Raw genomic sequence first — 26,842 nt, forward strand, 5'->3', positions numbered from 1 at the left:
GTGATGGAAGATTAGAATTGAAAAGCAACGAAGGTAAAATTGGGGTTAGGTAACTTACGCTGAATGATACAGTGCGTAAAATTGAGTTATTCGATAGTGCGCATTTGCCAGAAAGAGCCGTAGTGTGTAAAATCGAGAATTTCGGTTGCGCGCATGCGCCAACGTTCTCTTACCGCGCTGTTCGAAAATGGGGCACTTTACGCACGACCCCTAGAATTTGGAAATCTGACAAAAATTTTTGACCGATTTTAATAAACAAATTTCGAGCTGAGTCGAAGTAAGGTACAAGACAATCTGTTACCACATTGAAAAAGATTATTATACAACTTTGTGCTGATTACTTCGTATTCTGCAGCATTATTTCGTACGAAATTTATAGCATTCGGTGCAACCTACTGAACTCCATAGTCTTGCTTCATAACAGTATATGGGAAATTCCATGCCAAGGCAACCAACATTTGACCCTCACCAATTTTGATTTTGTTTAAAATTTTCTCGACAACTGTTCCAACTCTGAAACAGTACCTTGAATTTTTTCGGATGATTTATTCAACTGATTGATTACTTATAAATGTTGAGAGTGACGTTGAAAAAGACCTTTTTTACGATTTTCAAAAACTGCATTTTCTTTTCCAAACATTTCTTGACCAGTTTCATTATGAAGATGATAACAAAAGTTGAATGTGCCCAACAATACGCAAAAATCGATCCGTAATAGGACTAGTTTAGAAATGTTCTAAGTGACAGAATAGAAGTTTTGAGAATTTTTCGCGAATTTTCATATCGTTGATACAATGTTTTAGTTGACCAAAAAAATTTAAAGCGCTGAAAAAAAAAATGTATTAAAATTCAGTCCATCATGGACCCGGTCTTGAAATGTTTGGGATAAAAAATAAAGTTTCTGAGCATCTTTTGAGAATTTTAAAAAAGGTCCTTTTCAAAATTACTCTCAACGTTTATAAATAATTAACCAGTTAAATAAAATATCTGAAGAAATTCAAGGTACTGTTTCAGACTTGGGACAATTGCAGAACATTTTTTAAACAGAATTAGAAATAGTGAGGGTCAGCCGTTGGTCGGGTTCAATGAAATCTTAATATATATTTTGACTGCCTGCATCTTTATTACTTCACTTTATTTCTGTCTTACTTTGGTTTCACTTCAATCTACATTTCCGCGAATGAGATATTTAATTCGAAGCGAACATTCGAAAACTAATTTTAAGTTTGCATTCTGAGTTCATCATAGTCGGATTAATGCAAACGGTTTCAGAGTAAAATTTTAAACAGCAAATGCGTTTGCTTTCTTTCCGTTGCTTTGCTCGCTCATGCCGTTCGTCGTAGTTTCGTTTCATTTTTTTCGCATTGCTTTTAGATAAATTGCAACAGGATACGGGGAAAATTTATTACCTACCTATGCGATACAGTTAGTTTCGACATGTAGATGTTCTGGTTGGGAAGAAAAAAAAGTCAATATATGGCAAAGAAAAATGTGCGTTTCGGTAAATGATTTGAGGAATATTTTTTAGGGGATTAAATACTGGTGGCGCTAAAGAAAGTTGAAATATCGTAGACATCGCGCGGAATCGAGCAGCTTTGCTGACTCGTCAATTCATCTGAGAGTCAAATTTCTCTCGAACAAATGAGGTATAAGATCGTCAACCTCCCTTTACTTCCGGGATGAAAAAAGCCCCGAATTTACTCGCGCGGTAAAGCGAATGTTCATGTTTCTTCACGTGTGTGTTTAGTGAGATGGATTTGAAACTAAATATCAGAATTTGGCAACTACGCGACGCATTTGAAGTAGTGGGTAATTTTAGCGTATAACATTTCTTTCCGACTAGACACTCATTAAGATTTTGAACGACTCATGCACTGTTCGTTAGTATCGTCAGCTACTCGCAACGTTCGCCGAGCCGCGGTAATGAAGATTAACGCGATTATTTATATCCTCAAACGATTGTCGTAATCGAGTTTAATTTTTTCTCCTCAGCAGGCCGGCGTGTATATGGATTCGAGAATTGTTATTGTTATAAAAGCATTAGAGATGTGGAAGCACGCAGAGGGTGGGATTTGGGAGGTAGGCATTATACGAGAGCCAACTGCACTGAAAATAGCTGATTTCTTATTTTTCACGTTACTTTATTCTCCTTATAAGAACTTTTATTCATCGCCCTGTTCCGGTAAGACTTTCATTACGTGGATAGATTCTTTTTAATTGATAGAAAGGGATTTAAATAAATTTTTTTGTAATACAAAGAGAACCGGCGGGAATTCTCTGACTCTCGTAACTCGACGTAATAAAATTTGCAAATCATTTCAGTCCTGCAATTATTTTAGCATCAAATTTTACAGCGCCTTACGATACAGAATCTGTAATACAATACAACTGAATATTCACAGCGATGATAATTTACAGTCAGGTCTGCGATCATTTCGTAGACGGTCAGTCTTTCAGTTAAACATTTTTATAAATTTGATTTTTAACGGGATTAAACACTGTGGAATTATGTACCGTGTAACATCGTGAGATGTCTTTTATACCATTCATTGCAGTACTCAAGGAATACGACGTATGTCTTATACGTACATATGCGATCGACCCAGGAAAATACGACTGCGTCGCCAAGATTGAGTGAGAGTATTTAATATACTGCACTGCTGTCAGCCAAACGTGTCTGTGTGAACATTTTCTTATTTTCACACAGTCTCTTCGACAGTGATGCGTATTTTCAATATCGGCATCTCGAATATAGGATAGATAACGCGCATATTCGGACCACTGCAAGTGTTGTAATTTGAAAACAGACTTGCATAGAAGCGATAATGAAGAAAAATATTACATCAAACTCGTAATGCAAGGTATTTCGTTAAGAAAAATGTGCGGAACGTAAACTTGATAAGCGTAAATTAATAAGTCCTGATCCTTCTTGAAGTAATTATTTTCACTCTGTTCTTCAGTGACTTGAAATTCCGATGGAATGTGTCGTTCGTTTTCGAACTAATTTAAGATATTCCTACGTTTATACAATTATTCGTTTCATGAATTGTTTTTATCACTTTATTTTTGCAAATACTAGTTCTTATGGTCTTGGGGAAAAGTACCTGCTATCTCCTTGAGCATAAATAGAAAAAGTTACTTCTATACATAGAGTGTACAAGTTGTAAGATCAAAAATTAAAGAAAGTAATACGCATTCAAAGTCATTGAAAGGATTAACAATAAGATCGAGTGAGTTTTATTCATTTTTATGATTTGATGATTTCAATCCAAGTCAATACGAGTAATCGTACAATCACTTTTCGAAATCTGCGATCAGCCACCGAATGCAATCAGATTTTCGAAATGAAGCCTTTAACCATTTTTGAATAACGAAGAAAAAAATTCAAAGCTGCAGTCTGAATACTAGATTACGCATAAATTCACTGAGGAGGTTCAACTTCAAAGTTTCAACATCTTCGATCATCCAGTGCCTCAAAAAAAAGTACCTGAAATGTACCTCACCGATTTTCTTCCCTCTGTGATTTGTTGCAGTACATCAAAAAACATTGGACACGTTTTTCATACAATAATTCGGCCATTTACAAGGTATAAACCATTAATAATATCAATTCTCAGATATTCTCGATGACGATGTAGATTTTTTCGATGAAACTACAGTTGTGAATCATTCACAATTAACAAGAAATAGTATGCGAAATGTTTTTATCCCGATAGTAGTAGCGCTAATTTTTCGAGGGTAAACTTTAGGGATGATTAACGGCTAAATTATCACGTTAAAAGTGTCGAATACTTTTTAATTCTACTACAACATACCACAATAGGAAAAAAACCAATGAGTCGTACCTGGAGTGGTTTCCTTGTCGGTGTCTTCAAGTTCATTTATTGCCGTGAAAATCGGGCAGGGTTGGAATTCCAAATTTGAAAAGTTCCGAAAGCGCCGAATTCTGAATTTATTGGTGGCGTAACTTAAAGTAAAGAAATCAAACTTTGACGAAACATCAAAATTCCGAAAGAACAAAAAAGGACGTAACTCGGACAAGTAAAAGTTTCGAAAGTGAAAAAATTAAAAAATCTGAAACACTGAAATTCTGAATGATCGAAGATTTTCAGTTCTGTGAATTTCTGTCTTGGTGAAATTTCACCGCTGTGATATTTCTTTGTTTTGGATTTTCTACATTTTCACGTTCGGAATCCAGATCACTGTGATTTTCGGCGCCCACATAACATGAACTCTTTCTAAGAAACTTTCAATAAAATATCAAATTATGAGAATCTTTTTAAGAACAACAGCAATCAAGAAATCTTTTGCAAGTTTCTGGCGCGGACATTTTCAACTTGCAGCAACCTTTTTTTGAAATGTTTTTATCCTTTCATGAAAGATTTCAGAAAGTTTTCTGAAATATTCATTGTTATGTGGGATGTTTCTAATTTTTTACACCCACTTGTTGAGTGCGCTAGGCAAAATATATTTAAACTTTCGGATTATTACTCCATCAAAACTTTATATTGGGAACTTTGCTCTATCGGAACTTGAATTTTCGGGATCTTGCATTTCGGAACTTTGAACCGTCGGCTTTTCGACCATTCGAAACTTTGTCTGTTCTTCAAAGTTTGATTTCTTTACTTCGAGCTTTGCCACGAAATTCGGAATTAGGCGCTGTCGGAACTTTTAAAATTCGGAACTTCAACCCCGCCCCGTGAAAATCCATGGCGATGATCAAGGACCGAGAGTGCCGAACTTCCGGTTGAATATCAACGTCAAGTGTTTATTTACGGTAAGGCCAAATATTGATTACTTTGATTTGAATTCCGGGGGTCGGAGCTTCGAGCTATGGTGTTGATGGCAGTCTTCAAGGAACCGTTATACCTACATACACGTATAACCACCGATGAGAACTTGGCAATAATTAACACGCGGTTCCCTGGCAATGCCACGTAGCGAATAAGGGGTGCGGGGTGGATAAACTCCCCGACGATACGCGCGTACCTATGCAAATACGCTCGTGTATGGACGTACAACACAAACCAGACGGGGTCCCCATAACCCGTTAATCGTAGCTCGCAGGTCACGTCAAGTTGATAATTTCGCTGACACGAATCAACGTCGACGATGACATGAACGACTAGTCGTTGCGAGGAATCGCGGCACCTATACGATATGCATATTATATACCGACACGCGTATGCGAGGCGGAATAAAGTTGCTCGAGGGGGTAAACGCGTAATAAATGGAGAGGTAATCGCACTGCTACAATCGCTCTAATTAATATACACGGACAACACATGTTCACATTCGCGTACGTAATTAGCTTTCGAATTATTGTAGCGAATTAATTGAACTGCTGATCCGGCTAAGTGCAATGCAGGAAACCGCTTTTTGGCACATTAAATTATACCTTATTGCCTTTCGCCTCGTTGCGATCGAACTCCTAAACTCAAGACCGGCATTTCAACGAAACATGGGACGCAATGCAAAAGCGTTAGGAAAATGAAATTTTTGTCAGGTCACGCTGTAATGATATTGCGAAAAACTTGAAACGAGTTTTTACGAGGACGCGAATCTAAAAATAAATCAATAAAATGAATCGATACAACAAATACAGAAAAATTTTCACTTTCCTTGGATTCAAAACGTCTGACTAAAGCTTATCGGCCGAGTCAAATTTGATACTAAAAAATTTCCATGATCTAGAGCTAAGGAATGTATGCACTTAATTTCATCTGTAACACCATGTCATCGATACGACAGAGAGAACATTTTTCAATCATCATTTCACCGAAAACTATGTATGATTTGTTTATTCATAACTAAATTTCTGTACTAATTTTTTTCTCGAGCATGTTAGAAGGAAATTTAATTCTTGTAATCATGACAATTTATTACAGACAATGAACTCATAATTAAGTAAGGAATAAATGACAAATTGTTGTTCAAAATCTCATTCAGACACGATTCGTGAGGAAAATTCTCTCTCTTCTCTCTATACTATAAAATAGTTACAAAATTTGAAAATAAATCGAACATTTCTAACAATAAATATAACAATCGAAAAATCCACCACTATATGGTCTAACAATAGGGGAATGCGAAGTTATCTCGGAAAATGAACAAATCATGTGCACGAAGTTGCTATTTCAGCTACTATTCAAAGGGCTGAACTTGGGTTGAGTCACGGGTTTTTTCAGGAGCCTCGTTTGTAAAATATTCAAGTTTCGAGACAAGGCTCATTACATATTGTTGAAAAAAAATTAAAAAAAAAAAAAAAAATTACTAACCGGAGGAAACGTGATTAAACTGACTGGATTTCGAAGATTGCGTTATTTCATTCATCCGTATGTCAAGAACTTTTCTTTCTGATTCTCTCTTTTCCCCCTTTTCATTTCGAGCAACGCGATGTGTGAACAGAATCACTCGTAGAATAATATTCTCAATATTTTTTAGGCCGACGGAAGTCGTATCTTTACACTGACACATAGCCGTATGTAATACACAATAAACGTCTGTGGTAGTTTCTTCGATAAATTTTCGCCTCTGCCGCGAGTAAAGAGCACCGCATTATTTTGATTAGGGAGAATGAAACCGCACGTATTCAAGGTAGCTCGGTTAATTTCCTTTCCCTGACTGAAATCGCTTTGCATTTGGCAAAAAGGGCAATTCTGCAATACTTCCGACACCCCCCCCCCTCCTCCCCCCCTCCGGTTGTATTATTATATAGCCGGAAAAACGGCGCGGCAAAAGAGGCTCGAGGATCAGACGCTGAAACTGGACAACCGTATCACCCCCCCCCCCCCCCCCCCCCCTCACACAGACGCACACAAAAAATATATAATATGCACCTAACGGCGTTTGGATAAAAGTTATGAATAAACATTTCGCGGGGTTAGCCTTACGAAAATGAGTTTAACGAGTTGAGCCACTTTATTCTTCTCACTCAAGCGCGGGAAACGAAATTTGCTAAACGCTACCCACCCTAACTTCCCACATCTTATATACCTGATATATAAAAACATGTACATTATGTAAAAAAGTATATATACATATTTATACATGGCAGGTGTAAGGTATACAAGATTAGCATCCACGGAAAAGTAATTCCGAGTACCGACGAAATATGAATAATTAATTTACACAGACGGGTTCTTCTTCCCGTTTACTCATTTTTCACCCTCTCCTTACATCCCCCTTCTTGCAATCCTTCTTTGTCCTCGTCTCTTTCCGCAGCTTCGAGAAGACTCGAGGGCAAACTTTTCGGAAGTGGGTGAAGCGAAATGTGCTCTGTACCAACGTATGATAGGGTAGGTTAGAATTCAATGGATTATTATTGAGTGCATTATTTAACGAACCCTTTTTCAAGCCGGGAGAAAATTAAAATCTATCGCAGGCCTTTGGCAAGAATTTGAAGAGAAAAAAATATCTGAACCGAATAAATTTCGAATCATAATTATCTCTCAGCTTCGGCGGTGATTACGTTAGAGGCATAAATTATAATTCAATTTCTCTAATGGAAATTTAGCAAAATCATCGTAATAATAATTTTTTTCAACTTTTACAGGCATAGCCAAACATCAGTGTTTTCCATGGTTTGAAATGAACCAAAAATTAGAATATTGCGGTATAAACCAATTGGACAATTCGCAAAAATGGGTAAAATTCTGAACGTTGTCAAATGATTTTGATGTAGGTAATTTTTATGCTTTGTATTACCTTAAACAGCATCGAATTTCTTTCCACCTTGTCAATTGGCTACCGCCGGTGAGATTGCACGAATTAAATAACCGTCCATGGACTTAACAATCTAACGTCAGAAAAGATCTAGATTTGGGACAGTTTCGAATTGTACAAAGATCGCGAAAATTTTGCTATTAGTATCTGCCACAAACTTCTTGCAATCCTACATAAATAAATTTGAAAAAAAAAAAATATAATCATCGCGTTCGTAAGCACCGATATCGATTTAAATTGTTCATTGCTGGAAAAAGCTCGTTTTGTTTTCCCGTAAGCAACCTAATATGAAATAAGCAGTTTTCAAGCGATACAAGACCCGTATGGATATACCTATAGGTATAGTACATAAAGCGAAATGAATTTTGATAAGACGGAATTTTGCAAGTTTAAAGCAAGTTTCCGCAGGTACATAGACGTGCCGTGGTTGGATCGAGCTGCAGCTTATGCACACATATATACACAAGCAAAGTGGGTATCGCGGAGATAGAAAGTAGTAGGGGTGGTGGTCGGGCTCGTTCTATACCGCGTAACCACTCCAATTAATAAGGGAGGGAGGGGGGGGGGGGGGGGGGGGGGGGGGGTAGCTGCGGTATAACTGTTTTCTTTTTTAAGATTACTTTTTAATGATATCGGCTGCGGGTATTTCATTTTAATTATTAGTCAGAGGTAGACGCGAAGATATATGTTTGTACACAGTAAAACCGAGACGGGTTCACAGAGTTGGAACTTCGGCGAAGCTGAGGGTCGTCCAGCTTCGAGAAATGCAATGCAGCTGCAGGTTGTCTATTCCGTCCATTTTACTGCAACGTCTGCACTTACATTTAATAATGATGATGCGAGGCTAAAACTCACGTTTGAACCAACGGTTAAAGTCTTCTCTCGTCATAAGGCCGATCATCGGGCTGTAAGAGAATGATATTCCAAGCAATGACGCGAGTTCAAATGTTTTTCAAATTAAATTGGTAAAATTTGGAGCTTGGATTACCTTTTAATCCTTACCTTTGTTAAGGTTGCGTAGTACGACTACCGTTACCGACCGAGCAAACTCACCCGGTTTCTTTCTATATTAAATAACTAAACGAATGGAAAGGGTTGAAATTCTGACGGTGCATTGCTTTTTTGTAGCGGAATTCATAAAAGTTACTCATATCCCGAAAATCGTCGACGGTTGTTCGGTCGGTAAAGGTAGGAGTACTACACGACCTTGAGCAAACCATGAAGCAATTGGAAAATACGGATTTTAGCATTGCATTGGTGAAAAATGATAAGGAAATAGAAAATAGGGCAAGGGTTGCCAGATTAAGCTTCACCGCAAAAAATAAGTATGTATTGTCGTAAACATGCACAACAAAATTTCCACATATAATTCTCGATCAATTTATAAGGTAGAGTGAATTTATAATACGACGTATCATCTGGTGTTTCCGATACTACATCTATTTGAGCTGAACGAATTTGAGAAGTAAGAAATAATGATGAGCTATGTGGACATAGGTAAACATAGCTTTTTGAAATTAACTAATCTTCGCCGAAACTAATCTTATATTACCACGTCTCGGGAGTTCGATTCATTGATAATAAGGGGGGGGGGGGGGGGGGGGGGGGGTCTGCCTCAGTTTTTCCGGTAATTAATAAAGTAACGTTTAGTTGTGTCTTCGAAGACAGGCAATGCTATTAATCACTTGAAACTTGTAAGGTACAACTTATTATACTCCAGCGTTAATTAAGGTTATAAATTGAAGAAGATCGTTTCGCGGTATTGTACGAGGTTTTCTACACGCAGAAAAAGGAAGTTTTTTTTTTCTCTCCAACAAGAATCGATAGAATGATTTATTTGCAGAGAGAGAAAATTTCTCTTCATGACAATATTAAAAATCGATTATACAATGAAACACGAAGAAAGTGTCGCTAATCACAGGTATTTTTGGGCCAAATTAGTGGATCTTGTAATTCGGAAGGGGAACTGATTTCGATCAAATGTCTTTGTCATGGTGATACAGTCTACGTATTCCACTGACATTGATGGCAAAAAAATATGAATAGGTACTTCATAAAAAGCAGAAAAAAGGAAAAAAATTATTTATCTTGTTTTGCGATTGCAAATTTGTTTCTGGTGAACGGCAATCGAGCCATTGCGTTTGATTTGATGTTTTCTCCCTGTTTTTTCCCCTATAAAATCGAGACTCCGTACACACATAGAGGCGTTGTTTTTCGCTTTATAGCTTGCAGCAGCGGCGAAGCTGGGAGATTGAAAACTTTTATCCGCGGCACTTGTTGAAAAAATATCTTCAACCTCTCTATTGGGGCGAGCTCGGTTCTCGGAGAGCACAAAGGATTTGAATGTGTTTTGATGTAAGCTTCCGTATATTGTTGGTCTATAGATGCCTTCGTACGATGCATATGATGAATATACAGATATGTTTGAAACCCTTATCTATAAAAATAAGCGATTCTGTAGACGAGGATCGAGTCAGAATCAATAAATCATCTTCGTCAATGCCCGGTACTTCAAAGCTGTCCGTTGGAATCCAAATATCAGTTCTCATTCAATCCGGGAATGCTCAATCTTTTCGCCTCAAGGCTGATTTTTAGTATACGAAATACTTGAGAAGAATTCAGTCTAAGTATAGGTTTACAGAAGAAGGATTACTCTGTAGGAAAAATCGTTGATATAAAATTCTAGATTCAATTGAAAGAAAGTTTGGTTACGATAAGAAAAATTTTTATCCATTGGGAAAGAAAATTTCACAGAAAATGTTTTCAACTTTCAAGTTGGCGAAAGATTACTTTATACGAATGCGATGTCAAACCCAATCGATGTTTTGGAAAGTTAACGGAATGTTTATACATTTTGAATTGATTTTTAAAATATCCGCGGATTCATGATCCATGCCCCGATCTTCATACGTTTTTCGTAGGATACATTAAAGTGCGATACTGATTCCAAGTTGTTCGTATACCTGTGATTCATGCGAGAAGAGACTAAAAATTTGAAAGTATAATGTCAGTGATGATTATAATTTGAATATGAATATCGTGACGTGTGTATCAAGATCAGAACGGGATATTATACCCTGTATGCGTATCCTGGGGCGGTCGTTTCGTACGTGAGAATGCTTAATACAGATTCCGCACCTGAGGTGACAAGCAATAAAGGGTAAGAGGATACGCGTATCTCGTTACGCATTAATATCGACGACATACGATACCAGTAGCTGCTCCCAAGCTACGTGGCCACACTCGCGTGGAATTTTCCTCCAGATATTTGCCCCGTAGGCAAATTGATCTCGGCTTACACTACACGGAAAACATAAGACTTCTGACACACAAACACACACAGGTGTGATCTGAGAGAGTAAATAAGTAGAGAGGAGTATAATTTTTTTTTATCTCAATGTTACAAAGATCGAAGAAGGTTTTTAATGTAGCATAATATATAGCGGTAGGTGATAATTAAAGAAAAATTTATCAGAAAAATTAAATTTTGTGGCATATCTGAGTCAGTCAGAAGTTCGTCGTTGTTTACTAGAGAACTATTAAAATTTAATAACATATTACATGCAGTGAATTTAATATTTTCTTTGACTTTTATTTTGAAATGCACGAGGAAGGACTGCATTTGCTTTTATAATTTCGCTAAGAGACTAAGGGCTGTTCGGACCCACTGGCACCTTGGAGGGCCCAAAGGCTTCAGATTTCGACGGCTGGGTCGCAAAAGCAGCGTGAGATTTGAGAATAAGCAGATAACCACAGATTGGATGAAGAATCCTCTGTTAATGATTATATTGCCTCTCCGGTATTCTCCACGTCGAGTTATTTTCGAACCCATGATCTTGAGGGAACATAATTCTAGGTACTGGTGCTTCAATAATCCAATAGAGATTGTAACAGAACCTTAATGATCGTACCTAAAGAGAAATGGAATGAAAAATTGTGATGGAAAGACGGATATGATGAGAAAATAAATCAAACTGCACCCAGTCACTGTCCGGACTTCTATTATGGGAATAATCTCACCGGCGAATATTGTATTTTTTCAACACCAACGCACTGTGATCAAATATAAAATAAGGAATGAGAAAGTGAGCAAGCGAAATATTGGTCAGAAATATAGATCAATGAACGCGGAGAAAGATGAACGATTAATGACGTCAGACACGTATGACAGAAATAATGAAGAGGCGAAAGGCAAGGAGAAGCTTATGGAACCGAAAACGTAAAGGGAGATAAGCAACTTTAAGAGATTAAAAAAGTTGAAGGAGTTGAGCATTCTGTGATCATATAAATTTAAAACCCCCAAAATTACTGATGAAATAAACATCTATAATCTGTTTAATTGAACTCTACTGACGTTCGAGGAAACGTACAGAATACAATAATAGTTTTCAAAAATTCATAAGACCTTGGCCTGTGTTTTATTGCTACGATTATTTCTAATTCGACTGTCTGATATATAAGAGATGAAATTGATATGCCGCAAATTCTAATATATGCCCGAGTCATACATCATCGATATTGAAGATGTCACGTTGATTAGAAAGAAACAATTCCAGGTAACTAATCTGGCATACCCGATTGTACAATGTACATCGGTATTTACTATTTTACTGTCATTGATAAAAACTCCTCATATTTTTGCCAGAGGGTGTTTTTAAGTTGGTAACGGATTACAGCGGAGTCGAGGTGAACGTACGTGATCATAAATGCGTTGTAGCCAAATCAGACCACACGTTTACTGCCTGATACAATGCGGGTAGAATGTCGCGGTTGAAGATGTGTAAAAAGTGAAGCTTGTTAAGCACGTTGGGCGCATTGTTCGAATATTCGGTGGAAAACAAGGCGAACTCTGTTGTAGAATCGAGCACTAGCCGCGTGAAACATCGACCAAATGTTAACGAATGCTTTTAATCTAGTTCGGATCAGTACTCTCAGTCCCATATCAACGCTCCGCCTACGAATATACCTACCACTCTATACAGGTAGCGTTGGGTCGTGTAAATGTTTCATGACTGGTACAGCGGAACGTGTTTGCCGTCCTTCATTTAGATTTCCCTCTGTGACGCCACTACTGAGCTGCTGCGCTCGTCTGGCGACCAGACGTTCCGACAGTCGAACACAACGCAATTATCCCACAAATTCGAGCGTTATGAAAGATTTGGAAAGGAATCCAAAATCTCAGGCTCCGTTCAAATTCCATTCGCAATCGCATAAAGCGTGACAATTTCTACCTTCTCTTACATCATCGCGATTTTCCAACAATTTTGGTAATGGATTTATATCACGTCCTGATCCTACGCACTTCAGCGCGACGCTCGTCAACTCTTCCCTAACGAATAGATCTTTCCAAACTTGATATCAAAGACTACTCTTTTTGCAGAATGATATTTTTTCCCAGGCTAGCCATTGTTCGTTCGTCATCTATCCATATTAATTGAAACTTTCTGACGGACGACAATACACCCGTCCGGGATGTGGAGCTTGACACGGTTACCAATAAGTACTCTGTATAGTGACGAGCACCATCACCGACCATTATTGTTAACGAGCTCCATCTTCACTGCAAGTTTCCCGCACTCTTTGATAACGCTATGACACTTTGTAGACTTCTGAATCGCGATCGAGTGATCCACACATCGTCAATGTTTTCGTAGGATTGACAAAAGCCACTTGTAGTTGGAACCGCAAGTCTAAAGTGTACACCGAGATCAATATCCATTTCCTGATTCGTTTCGTCTGATAGACTTCACCGAAGGTAACTGATAAAACAGCCACAGTTCCGGAAAGTGCCGGAGTGCGAGTTCGAGGTCAAAGGTGACTGTTGTAAGTTCAGATCCGTCACGCAAACGACAAAGTTGGTCCTAGAAACAATTGAATTACTTCTGGCGAGGCAACGTTGATTTGAAAACTCGCCGGCTCGCCCGGGCTCGTTTGATAAGCAGGAAGTATCGAAGGGTGGTGAATGCGATGGGGTAGAAAACCCCCACGTATGCGTGTATGGGGTTGCGCGAAGCTCACCGGCCGAGCAACGCTTTCCGTTAATTAACGGGCACTCTGTTAGGCAGTGAATAAATAATGTGTCTACTCAGTCGCGCCACTTTAGGAGAAAAATTGGATTTGTGGAAAACCCCGTTAGCCGCTTGTTCAACGGGCGACACCACGCCCGACTCCCACTGTCACACGTTTACTATGAGCACACGCGTCAATTACCTACCGCATTATCTCCGATTAGCTATCTTAAATTTATGGAGAAATACGAGAAAATCTTGCTGGCTAACATTCTGACACGTAAATGATGAACAGGGGCAAACAAATTGACGTGAAACATCTACTGCGAATCCTCGCCCTTTTAGATATTTTCCCGCGGTGGGAATTAGAGTATTGATCTAAAATTCCAGCAAACCGGAATATTAAATCAACGTGCCAGCTGTTGTATTACCACAGGTCAAAGCTAGATAACAGTTGGAATGGCGATACAGACAATATTTTGCGAGAAGCTGAACTGAATTATTCAGTTTTCTCTGGAATATAAATTTGAATTGTGATTTGAACTCACACCGAAACACTTGAACCACGCAACAATTGAGAGTTTGCAAATTTAGTACAAGTAGGCGAAAGAATAGTATCAAAGTAGAAACGGAAACATTCTTACCAAAGTTCAATGAGTCAAATGGGAAAATGTGAAAGCATTGTAGATAACAAGTTTTTTCTCACTATTCACTCTAGACTCTACCGCTAATTGGAGAAAAATGTTTAAAATTTTGACGAGAAAACGAGCACTGGACTTCGTGACAAAAAAAAAAAATCTGCACGTATTTCGTTAATTAACTATCTAGTATTTGCCATTCCGTGGCGAGCTGTTGACAGATTCGAAGCTTAAATTTTTTGTTGATGTTTTCTCCATACCAAGGATAAAAATCTACGACTGGGCGAACGTTGTCTCGACATTTTAATGGGAAGTTGGCCAACGTACCCAGTAGTACACTACATGCGGTCCACAGGGAGCTTACTGTTTGATTCGGGTTGGCTTTGCGTCAATTAAGGAACATGCGGTACCTCTGTGTGCACTTACCTATTTCCTATGGTTCCTAAGTAGGCTTTTATCCGCACGGAGGTCCCCGGGGACGATTACGTAGGTACACGTTCACGTACGTAGGTACGTGTCTATTCACTAACAGACTCCAACCATATATCGAGCAGCAAACTGACTTCGATGCAAACATGGGGTTAGAAGCTTTAGCGGCAGTCACTTGACTGCCGGCAGGAAGGAGTGGTTCAACATCCATGAATCCGTTTATTTGAATATTGCGCTAATTATGAGCTATTCCTTATTGGTGGATGTTGGTTGCTTCAGATGTCTACACCGGTAAGCATGCTGCGCGATTCCAGTTCGTTCTATCCTTTTTCGTCGAACCAGTAATTCACTCCATCACCGACGCTTGAGTTATAAACCTGGTTAATTTCTGATACTGCTAACGCCCGAGTTTTCCGTGCCATGAGTGGTCGGAATGAACGGGGTTGTTGAAACGTGAGTTGAAATTAAATGAATTTGCCTGTAAATATATGCGAATAGTGCGGCGTGAACAGCCGTTTTTATAGTTTTCTATGGACCTCGGCGGATGCACGTAAGTGCGGCTGGTTATTCTCGGTGTGGTGACGGCGACGGTGATGGGGATGGCTGGTGCCGGACAAAGATTCATTGTGGGTTACTGCTCAGCTTCCCTTCTCCGGTGAGCACATTCGCGGTTACTCAACGGTGAAAAGACGAAGGTTGTTTTTATGGCTCCTGAAAACATCTCGACTCTACGTGGCTGAAAGCTCTCACGCAATGAATAATTTATACATGATATATAAAGGAAGGAAGAAAAAGAAAAACGAAGGTGGACTAGATTAGAGATTTTTGTAGGCTTCTACCATAAGGAGTCAGCACAGCCTGTTTCAAGGTGTCGAAATAGGTTGTTACCTAAGAATAGCCACCTCTCAAAAATTATATTGTCCATTACAACAGGACCTTGGGTCGTTATGTGGTAGTGAGAAGCTTTTTTGAAATGAAACTAGAACTACCGCAGTGTTTGTTAAAAAATCGTAACTGGCTTTGGTTTCCAACATAGAGAAGCAGAAAGAATTCGATGAAGGATAAAAGTGTTGATTTTGATAAAAGAAGGTGAGATGGAGAATAATCCGAAGCCAAGATAGAACTTATTTCAATTAACTAGAGCCGATCATCACTGAGGAACTGACACATAGAACAGAGAAGGGTAGAGGGAAAGAGAGAGAGAGAAAGAGAGAAAATGAAAAGAATATTTCTGGTGAGTAAAAAATTGCCAACTTCTCACCGTAGCCCGGCAAAGGCGCCAACTTTGTCGTGGCGAGCGGTGGTGTAAAAAATTCATGAAAAATAAATCATTTTCTTCAACACGGCTTCGCGTAAGGTAGTCGGAGGTTTTCTTAATGTTGCGATATTTTACAGGAAAGTCTTTAAATCTAATATATTACCGACAGTAATTAAATATAAGTTATACCTCTTCGCCCCTGGAGTAGGAGGTGTAGTAGTGGAAGGAGAAGAAAGCAGCTGAGAAGCAAGGGAAGAGAGAAGCAAAAGTATTGCCAATTTCTTTGGACAGCTTTTACCAGGATGTTTCGAAGCGTTCTCTACACTCTGTGTTCTTTTGTTTTTGCCCAAATGCATATATTCTGACACGTTGTACAGTGTTGAGCCGGCGCGTAATGAGGCTCGCCACAGCCAATGCATTCCCCTTTGTACTATCGGCTCACGGGGTGGGTCAGTTTTAGTCGGGACTAAGTGAAGTGATGAAAGGAAAATCCTTAGAATCACCTGCGGCTACTGGAGAGCATTGGAAAAGTTGTATACCTATTAGGAAACAACGCAACTGCACTTCCACCTCTGCAGGTATTAAGCTAACATGCTATGGCTTGTAATTTGTAGACAAATCTTCGTCGGTCAGCGAGGTATGCTGCTGGCCTACTTTTGACTATCAAGGAGGCTTGGACGAGATTATTAATAACTAAAGGTTCGTGGAATAAACGGTGAAGTAATATTATTTCATAGATAAATATAAGTTGTACTGACTCACACTGTATAGTGCAGGATGCATGTCGAGGATTGTGTCAAATCAAAAAAAAAAAAGCGAATGTATGAAGAAACGTAAAACCGAAAGGCATCCGTGACTCGAAATTAAGTTTATTTACAGAAGAGAAGGCAAATGTTTGAAAATATAACTAAAGGCAATCAAAGGGACAGCGGATTTAAGAAGGAGCGTGTAGAAGGAAGACATTCTCTAATGGACGATGCGATCAAAATGAGGTCGAACGCTGGATGCAAATAAGGGTACATAGAACAGCCGACGTGGCTCTGATTGATACTAACTTCAGTGATGAAATTAAATGCGTTGGTGACACAGTTACATTTATTATATCTTAAACTGTAGTCAGTTGGGCAACTTACGTTTAACACCGCCATCACTATTTGCACCCAAAATCGGCTCATTCCTTATAACCCTAAGATATAAAAATTTTGACCTTCTTCTACACGCTCCATATGTTATCCGGTTAAGAAGTGACAGCACTTGGCAGAAAAAGGTAGTGCCACTGTAGGGGAGTCCAGATACCTAAAGACGTAACTTCTTTCCGATTGGCTGTGCCAAATCCCATATACATACATGGGAAAATATGTGCAATGGTGAGTTGTGTTTCCATTTTCAATCGAACTGCGCTACGATTCTGATTTGGCAGAAAATAGCGGACGGTTAGGAGTGGGGGGTCGGTGACGAGAGACTCTTGGAGTGACGTTAGAAAAAGATTAACATTACCATGAGAACTTGACTGGAAATATAATTGAGGATGAAAAAAAAATGTCAAGATGTTACTGCATATAAATACTCTTCGTGTCACATATTTTTACCATCAGCAACGTGATTCAAGTTAAAGAACTACTAACACGCCACTAAATGGTAATCCCTTGGGTTACGATAGCAAAACCTGACAGAACATGAAACGGAAAAAAAATTCATTTTCCGGTAGGGAGATTCCATAATTTTCCAGACCTCTTCTAAATTCCCCGACATTACCAGCATACGGTTAATCCTTGATTGTCGTCTCCTTGGTGAACGTATTGCGAAATAACGTGTATACCCAAGACGGTAACTCTCCAAAGGCTATAGAAATGAAGAAGCATGCCACAAGAGGGGGACAACGATGTCGGATTACCGAGCTTGTCCCGTGTTCCCTTGTCGTCCAAGCCAGAACGCTTACCGAGGCGGACAGATTTCAGAGCTCCAGTAGTATGAGAGGGAAAGTTTCGGTAATAAATCGTGATTTACGGAGTGGAGTTAATTAAAGAAGAGGCAAAACGACGTAGAGAAAATTAATTTGTTCGATCGATCCATGGCTTAGCGAGCATCCAGGTCTCTGGATATATCATCAAATCAACCCAATCCCCACGTCTTAGAGTGTCCGCTGACACAAATATCATTTCTGGTGCACGTGCAAACACTTTTTCCCAATCTCCCGACTCTCCACCTATCTGAGCCACTTTTGATTGCCAAGTTGGTCCGCAATCTAGGCATGGACTGCGAAGGTACCTTGAGCTAAGGTCTGGGTCCACTGCGTAGATGGAGATTATATAGGTATGAGGATTTTTCCTTTTCCACTTTCTGTCACCCGCGTTGGCTTAACGTGTAAGCCTCGCGTCCCACCTTACGAGTTAAGCTCCGGTTTTCAATATATGATTCTCGCTCGCGTCGTCGTCGTCGTCGTCGTCGTCGTCACCGTCACCGTCGCCGGATTACACCTTTAGCTGATATACATTTTTTGCGGTTTTTTTTTCATCCTTTGTCGAAATGAAGACAGATGCGCGCCAACTTTTCTATACCCGGTAAAAATTCACACATCCGTAGATTCAACGATGCCACAGTCTCAGCCCCCAGCCTTCAGCTTCAGCGTTAGCCTCAGCATGTGCGTGATCTCTTACTTCCCGGGCCATTACCGAGATGATGTCAGGGTATCGCGATATTAATGCGCTATGCCGAGCCCTGAACGACGCCGGCGACCCCGGTATGAGTAAAAACTCACCGAGTAATATTTCACGCTTTATACTTTTCTACCTCGAGTTTCACGTACTCTAAACCCGAATGGTTGATCAATTCTTATATAAGCTCGGTGGACGTAATGCTCACGGAAAACTATTATTCAGGGAAAATAACTTTTCCAACAGTCGATAACATACATATTTTATTGATTTAAATACGCCAGGATGTCTCTTTCAGAGGCAAGAAAAAAAAAAAGTGCAGAAAAAAGGATACAAAAGAGAAGAAATAAATTTGAAATGTACTTGTGGGTATTAAAGAGACAGGAATTTCCGGGAGATTTTTAGGACACCATTTTTCCTCGTATTCTGCAGAGGCACGTATACACGTACGCCTTTGAATCGACCAAACTTCTTCCGGGATTTTATTACTTCGAGTAAAGCAATAAAAAACATATCCGAAACCCTACGAATGTTCCGATCACTCTGATTTATCCTACTACGATTCGTGCAGTATGCTACCTCAAGCTGTGCGGTAGCAAATTGAACGGTGAAAAATATATCGGATTCAATACACGAGTGAGGATGGTTCAAGAGAAACTCCTATTTAGTGCAATGACTGTTAAAAATTATATCTGTAACCTGAAAGATTCTTTTTATGAGAATTGCTTATAATTTTAGCTGCAAGGGTGCTTTCACAGAGATTTTAGTAGCTGCAACACTTTTTACGGTGATATAAAGAAAACTTTAACTACCGCTTTTATTTCAACATAAGAAATGTAAGGGATGACACAACAAGTATTACCAGCTCTACAATATAAATCGTCCGTTCCTTTTTTTTTTCAAATAAGTAATAACACGATAATTATTTGTTTCACATAAATTTTTCTCGATAGGGGTTATTACTCACACAGTGATGACAAAAATATGAACGCATTTTTTTGGAATACTCCAGATTTGCATAATACCCAAAAATCACCGAAGGTGATTATTCACTCGCACCCCATAAGCCTATGCATATCCCGACGCCCATCTTTGTTTTCATTGAATTTTTATCATCCGTACGAAAAGGATTTCTCCGGCACTCCTTTTCGTGGATTCTCTTTTTCTTATTACGGCGTGGTCGGTTCGGAGGAGGGTAACTTTTCCGGGCTCTCCGGCACGCAGGGTGTCTGTAATACCGTGGCTATGTAAATAGTTAATAATGTTGCGGTACGGTGTGATTTAGGGGTCCAACGGAACAAAGAAGGAAACCTACCTTGGTGAAGGAGTAGAGCGAGATGAGAGAAATTTTCGGCGCACACGAGCGGGGGCGAGAGAGAGACGGACGCTTTTAATATAAAAGACTCAATAAATATACCTACCGCGTAGCTTGCGGCAAGACGAGAACAGCGGCAGCAACGAACGTTTCTTATGCTGGAGCAAGCAAGCCCCTGGTGTCGACCGAAAGCATCACCGTGTGAAAATGCCTTGAAACTTTTATCATTTAACCAAACCGGTAAATTTAGTACTCATATCTTCTAATTTTTGCCCGAGATCTTTGCGGGTAGACTTTTCTTTCGCTCTTTATTTTCCCCATTACCATTCCCAGCTTTTTTTTATTCTTCCTAGAGTCGCCTACGACAACGTTGACATTCTCTGTCTCAACGTACTAACCACTCATTCTGATGAAATACGCTAGAAAGTATACATTATGCTAGAAAACCTACCACTCTCTTATGAATAGATATCCGCGTGTAAATTACAAGAGAATTTTTAGATAGCACACTCAACCGGGATTTTTTTCTATTCGGTGGACATCAAATTTTTTACCGAAAAACTAAAAAAAAAAAAGAAAAAACAATTAATATTACGTATAGTATGAGATTAAATAAAATGTTGTCTTCACAGTGACTTTGGTTGTTCAGCACGCGTTTTATACTCGGACTTAACATTGGTGCTTAAATAGTTAATACAATGTATACACGAGTGATCTTAAAATGTTGAAAGTAGTGCAGAGTTCGAATTTGTTGCGTCGTTTTTCACACCTACATTCGATCGCTGATGATGCTTTGCATTGAAGGAAGGTTATTATTGTTACATGGCGTGAAAAATGGTGATTACTATTTGTTTGAATTCCAAAGCGGAGGCTTTACGAAATTCTATTGGCTCAATTTTTTTCTCTCTAAAGGGATGGCGTGTCCTGCAGCGTTGAAGTTTCACAAATCAAGTATTTTTCTACTTGTTTGCAGGATTGTTTGTGTTCTACATAGTTTCTTGGATATTCGTGTTTATGACATATCAATAATTCCACCGCAATCTTGATAACGTAGAGAGCAAAGGTTGCCACCCATTTTTCAATCTTACGAGGGGCAATTAATTACAGCCCTTTTTGAAAATGACATATGAATTTTCAATCGAAAAATTTGAAAAACACAAGAGTCAATTTTTCCTCACCAGAAAATCTTCTTCGTGCTGGTTCTGAAACAGTGAGTACAGGACAACGGCTCTTGGCATTGCGGGCGCGGTTATCAGATATTAGAAAGTTTCCATGGTCTTCTTGTCGCGCGGGAAGAAAACGATGAAGACGGGTGCCTCAAGGGGTAACTACACATACTGTTCTAGCTACCGGCTAGATACCTAAGCACGCCACTGAAAGACGAGCTAACTTACCGTATAATGTCATTTCGATTTTCTCCGTGGAAGTTGAAGGAGAAAGAACCGGTGGAGTTCAGCTACCTAAGCGGCTGTCACAAAGATCCCGAAGTTTTTAGACTCAAGTTTTGTTTTCATACTTTGGTGTATAGAACCTCCGCAGCTACCTAGTCGACGCATTGCACTTTTACGTTGGTCAATCTTGACACCATTTTCGCAACAGAAATCGACATTTCATAGGTCTTACTGTCGGAATACGACATGAAGATATGTCAAAAATATCCAACTTCTCAAGTGAATTATTATGATTTAAATTTTTAGACTCCTGGATTTTCTTATGAAACGCAGATATGTCTGTGTGAAGAACACCAAAACCAAAGGTGAACAGTTCTAAAATTGTGATAGGCGTTAAGATGATAAATCTCCAAAAATGTCGCGTCGATTCATGAATACGCTTTTCATATTACAAGATAGAACGAAGTCTGCAAGCACGTTCGATATCGATTTAGCGGAACAATATCGTCGTGGATCGCAATAACAGTTGGCTAACTTGCTATTTGTTTTCCGTTTTTTAATACAGCTTTGAATCAAAAAATCCAATGCTATTTGCATGATAAACAGAACAAACAATCTCCAAACTTCGTGGGCAAACATGTTTATTAGAAAATTAATACAGTGAAAATTTTTCCCAAACTACATTGACAGTACCAAACGAATGTGAGAGTAGATGAGTTACTCAGATATCTCTATTTTAGAATCTGTCCGTGAAACCAAAAAAACGTAGGTCACATAAATCGGAATGAAATAACTGAATTTATTGCACATTCCCAATATTACTGTCTTGCTACAGTAAATTTGTCTCCAAGCTATGACTCTCCACTTTATCATCAAGAGATAGAAAGCATAAGTGATTACATATTTCAGTTTTCTCGGTTCTCGATAAAAGAAGAACGCGTAGTTTACCGTAGTTTCTAAAATGTCTATAAAAATGTATGAAACTGGAAATGCACAAGCTCATACAATCAGAACGTTATTCGCGAGGTAATTTTATACCCCCATAGAATAGACATACGCTGGATGTATGCAGAGTTACGAGGAAAGGCCAGGAACAGCAGCAGCAGCATCAGGCAGTAGCAACGGGGGTCCGACCTGATCTCGCTCGACAATACAGGTTATAATATCGCACGTGCCAGAAACTACCCTTTTCAGCGACTCACCGCAGCTTCAGCTCGCTGTAAGGTTCATAAAATGTAAATCCCTTAGCTTAGCCCGTTCACCCTCGCCCTCACCTTCTGGCTCCACTCTTCATTTTCCCTCTTTCTCTGTACGGGGGGTACATACACCGAACCATGGATATGAGGGCAGAGAGAAGCCTCGAGAGCTTGACACACTGCGTAGTTGAGTTTGGGTCATCTTTGTCAGCTGGTGTTTGCGAACAGCTTATGGAAGGGAGGTCTTTAAGACGGCCATTTGTATGTCCTTAGAGGAGTTTCAGTTTCAAAGCCTTACGGCCTGTCGCTAAACTGGCCTCTCACTCGTCCGGAGTGTCGTCTCGTCTTGCCTCGTCTCGTCTCGTGTCTTATCCTCTCCTCTTCTGCACACGGCTGGCGGTTTATGCGCGAAGGATGCGAAGCATTCCGTACGGAAGGGGATAAAAGGGATATCGTCCAAGCGAGGATTACGATGTTTAGAAAGCACTTAACACAAGCCCCCCACTCCAACTATCGACCAAAATTAATGCCACCCAGAGACAGTCTGGGAGTCCCTAGCGCTGATCCATCTCGGTTTTAGCACTAGTTGCACATCGCATCTTTACCGGTGTAATATCACTTGCTCCTTTCCCTTGCCCTCATCGTCGTTGCCGTAGATACGAAGGCTGAGGCACGTGCCAAGACACCACCGCGGTGAATTAACGTCTCTTAGAAACTTTCGAAGAAGACGCATATCTGAACTAAGGAAAAATTTCTGGCCCAAAATTATTTTTCGCGATACCATTTAAATGTTACAGCTCCATTTTGTTTCGAAAGAACTTGACAGCTGAACTTAACAGAATAATACATATGTTGAATACTGTACACAAGAATCTAAGAGTCAAATTTAATGAGCATTTGTTGTTATTTTGCAACAGAGAGACCGTAAACTTTTAATTATTCATAGTATATACTGCCAATTTCGGTAATACCAATGAGTTTATGTTTAAAATCCTCTATATACGATTGGATATACGCGTAAATGGCTCTACTGCAAACATCGAGCGTTACATGTCTACGCAGCTTCGCGCAGTATTGCAACGAAACGGGTTGTGTATTTTATTTCTTTTTCGAACCTTGCTACAGGCGATTAAACGCTGCGAAAAAACAAACGTAAAGGAAAAGAGGGGGCAAAAAACAAAGATAGGGAAGTGGCGGGAGTGGGAGCAGATGTATCACGGCTTGTGCAATCTGTAAAAATCACGAAACGGAGATTTGTCAGGCTGCAGCGGCCATTACGGTGAAGAATCGGGACACCACGGCGCCATAAACAAACAGAATTATACGGGTTGTTCCCCCATCTCTGCTTCTCTCGTCCTTCTCTCTTGCCAGGCCAGGGTAAATTCTCTCGTTTTGATACATCGGCTGGTGAATGTAACGGATTTCTATCCACGTGGTGACTCTACGTTCCATTGTTACCTGGTGAACTAAAAGCTGCAGCAGCATCAGTAGCGGTAGCAACGAGAAGGAAGCAGAACACGTCGCCACCGTCGATGCGTGTATGGTAGAGTAGTGACAAAAACGTAACGCGGAGGGCGCAGTAATCTGGAATGGAAAATCGATCAAATGAAACGCGACGACGACGCCTGGCTTTAACCCCGGCACCATCACGGTCGAAGGACGAAAGAGGGAACAATTTCGTCGAAGCCCCATCGATGGGCTACTTTCCTACCGATTTAACTAGTTCAAACTTTTGGTCCTGGTTATCCTCGAACTACCCCGTGCAATATCCGCCGGGGCTTATCCATGTACCAAGGAGAATCGATGAACGTCAGGATGATCTGTGACAAGTGGAGGAACTCAGCGGAAGTTTGGAATACAAATGGTGAGAAGAGGCGATAGCACGGAGAAAAGTGGACAATGGACATTGACATTTTTTGGAATCACATGATCGAGTTACGGGGGCAGTTACGCAGGGAATGCTGTATTTATATTCAAGTTGCTTGATTCAGGCGACGATGGATCGTAAGCGGCGAGGAAATACGTAACGTTAAGGGTGGAAAAAATCGATAAGCGATCTCCCCTACCTGCTGCCTCAGAACAATACGTCAAACCCAAGCCTAATTAACAAAGTGCCCCCTGTTTATTTACGGGCTTAATTCGATAACTCGATTACGCAACGCTCCGCCATCCACCTATAGTACTTCCATTTCGCGATCGAGTGGGACGAACAACCTAACGTGGTTACGGACCACCCACCAAATCTCGAATCCAGAGCGCGGGCTCCGCATCCTCGAGCTCCAGCCCGGGTTCTAGATGTATACGAGGCAAAAGAGACTTCGAAAATTATCTTGATCCTGCACAGAGTGAGTTACAACGAAGGACTAATAGAAAAGGTAGGAGCTACTGCCCGACACGTCTCAGTTCCAACACGTACTATCCCAAAATTGGACGATTGTATAGAGGGACGATGCATAATAAAAATGATAACTATTCTAGTCCAGGCTTTTGGATATTGGGATCAAATTTTCACCCCTGGTCCGTAAATCATAAAACACTTCTATACGCACTACTTGTCTTCAGAGATAAAATTGTCGTAAGAGTCTCAATATACTTTCACAATACCTACCCATGAGACGGAATTTTAGTACTACGTGGTTTCCAGTATGCACGCACACATTTCAATTTAATTCTCAAAAGTACAAAACTGTTGAGCGCACGAGATATAAAATTGATCAGGGTGGGCAAAAAGTAGAATGAATTTATAGCGGGTACAACAAGACGGGTGTGAAAACTGAAATTTTTCAAGCACTTTCGCTCAGTAGAAGAATTGTTCACATTACCCAATAACATGTAAGAATCTTACTGGTATTTTTAAGGTGATTCACTCACGTGACCGTAACCGAGGTCTCATACGATTATTTAGTTTGGAATGTTATCGTCAAACAATAGTGAAATATACTGACTAGTATAATGTAAACAAATGACGCGTAAACTGTTTGATTTAATGTAGAAAAATTTCGCGGCAAGAGGGAAGAGAGCTTCCAGAAGTAAGCGGTAAACAAAATACTTAAAAAGTGCTCGATTTAAACTGAAAATTTGTCTGTTCAATTAAAATACTTGTTCGTGAAAAGTATCAGTGAAATGAAGAAACGAATCAGCGTCCATCTTCTACTTGACAGGTGCGGAAGCAGAGCATGAGGCGGTTAGTTCGACGTCTGGGTAGAGAGCAGTGGCCGTCAATAATAAGATTGAAGTAGGTGCGAGGCGTCGGGACGACGAACGTCATCTTCGTCGAGCTCGGTGTTCGTACGCATTACTGTTCGGAGCGATTTTATTAGATCTCACCACGCGAAGAGCGTGAGGGTCGGGGAGGCGGGAAATGCGGGCGAAGAAGAGAGAGTCGCTTGGAAAGCCACCCCTTCCTTCTGAAATAGGAGACAGAGAGCAGGGCGGCTTCATTTATTTGTAACGCCGAGCGACAGCCGGGAGAAAAATTGGTTCCACGCTTCTCCGGCGTCGGGAGAAAAGAAGAGGAAACCCAAGGAGAGAAAACATGGCGAAGCGCCGAGAAAGACCTTAGGACCGGGTGGATGAGAAAAGGAGGTGAGGCCTCATCTAACATCCAGTTATACTGTGGCATAATTGAGGATGTATGTAAAGTAAAAGTGTGTATGTAATACATATGGTACGTTATATTCACAGATAATCGGGAGGGAATGAAGAAGTCCGTGAAAACTATTGAATCTGTCGATGAAGAAGTGATTATAGGAGAGTGCATGGATTTGTCGTAACCGAATCTGTGAATGAAAAGTATCTTGTTGTGTCAAATTATTGGAATCATTTTGATAGATTCTTTCCTTCTTTATGATTTGTGAAATACATCTGAAATTTTATGCCCAACTTAGTCATCGGCATAAGGAGAAGCATCCAACGTGAACTTTAAGACAATGACAGTAGAGCATTCGTAACGTGAAGCTATTCATCCAAAAAAATCATAAAGTTTGAACAGCTTGAAATCGCAATAACATCAGCTAAAAATTCAATTTTGACTCAAACGAAATCTAATGATTGAAATTTTCTCTGAAATATAATGGAGAATTAACGAAAATACCCTAAACCGTTTACGGGAAATATTCAAATCAGAATGACATGGCTACATGTTGAAAATCATGGAAACTGCTGGAAGTCTTGCGACAAACGCCCAATGAATTGAATTCATAAATATTTTTTTCAAGTGGTTTCTGTT

General features: G+C 39.8%; 1 protein-coding gene and 1 long non-coding RNA gene across 8 annotated transcripts in view; one reads left to right on the forward strand and one right to left on the reverse strand.

The window, feature by feature from the left end:
- Lar (tyrosine-protein phosphatase Lar) overlaps positions 1–26,842 on the reverse strand; it is a 464,266-nt gene that overhangs the window by 227,088 nt on the left and 210,336 nt on the right. The window lies entirely within an intron of this gene.
- Positions 1–26,842, forward strand: part of LOC124213104 (uncharacterized) — an 84,302-nt gene that overhangs the window by 3,745 nt on the left and 53,715 nt on the right. The gene's annotated exons all lie outside the window — the stretch shown is intronic.

The sequence above is a fragment of the Neodiprion pinetum genome, chromosome 2, assembly GCF_021155775.2.
Source record: "Neodiprion pinetum isolate iyNeoPine1 chromosome 2, iyNeoPine1.2, whole genome shotgun sequence".
Classification (NCBI taxonomy): domain Eukaryota; kingdom Metazoa; phylum Arthropoda; class Insecta; order Hymenoptera; family Diprionidae; genus Neodiprion; species Neodiprion pinetum.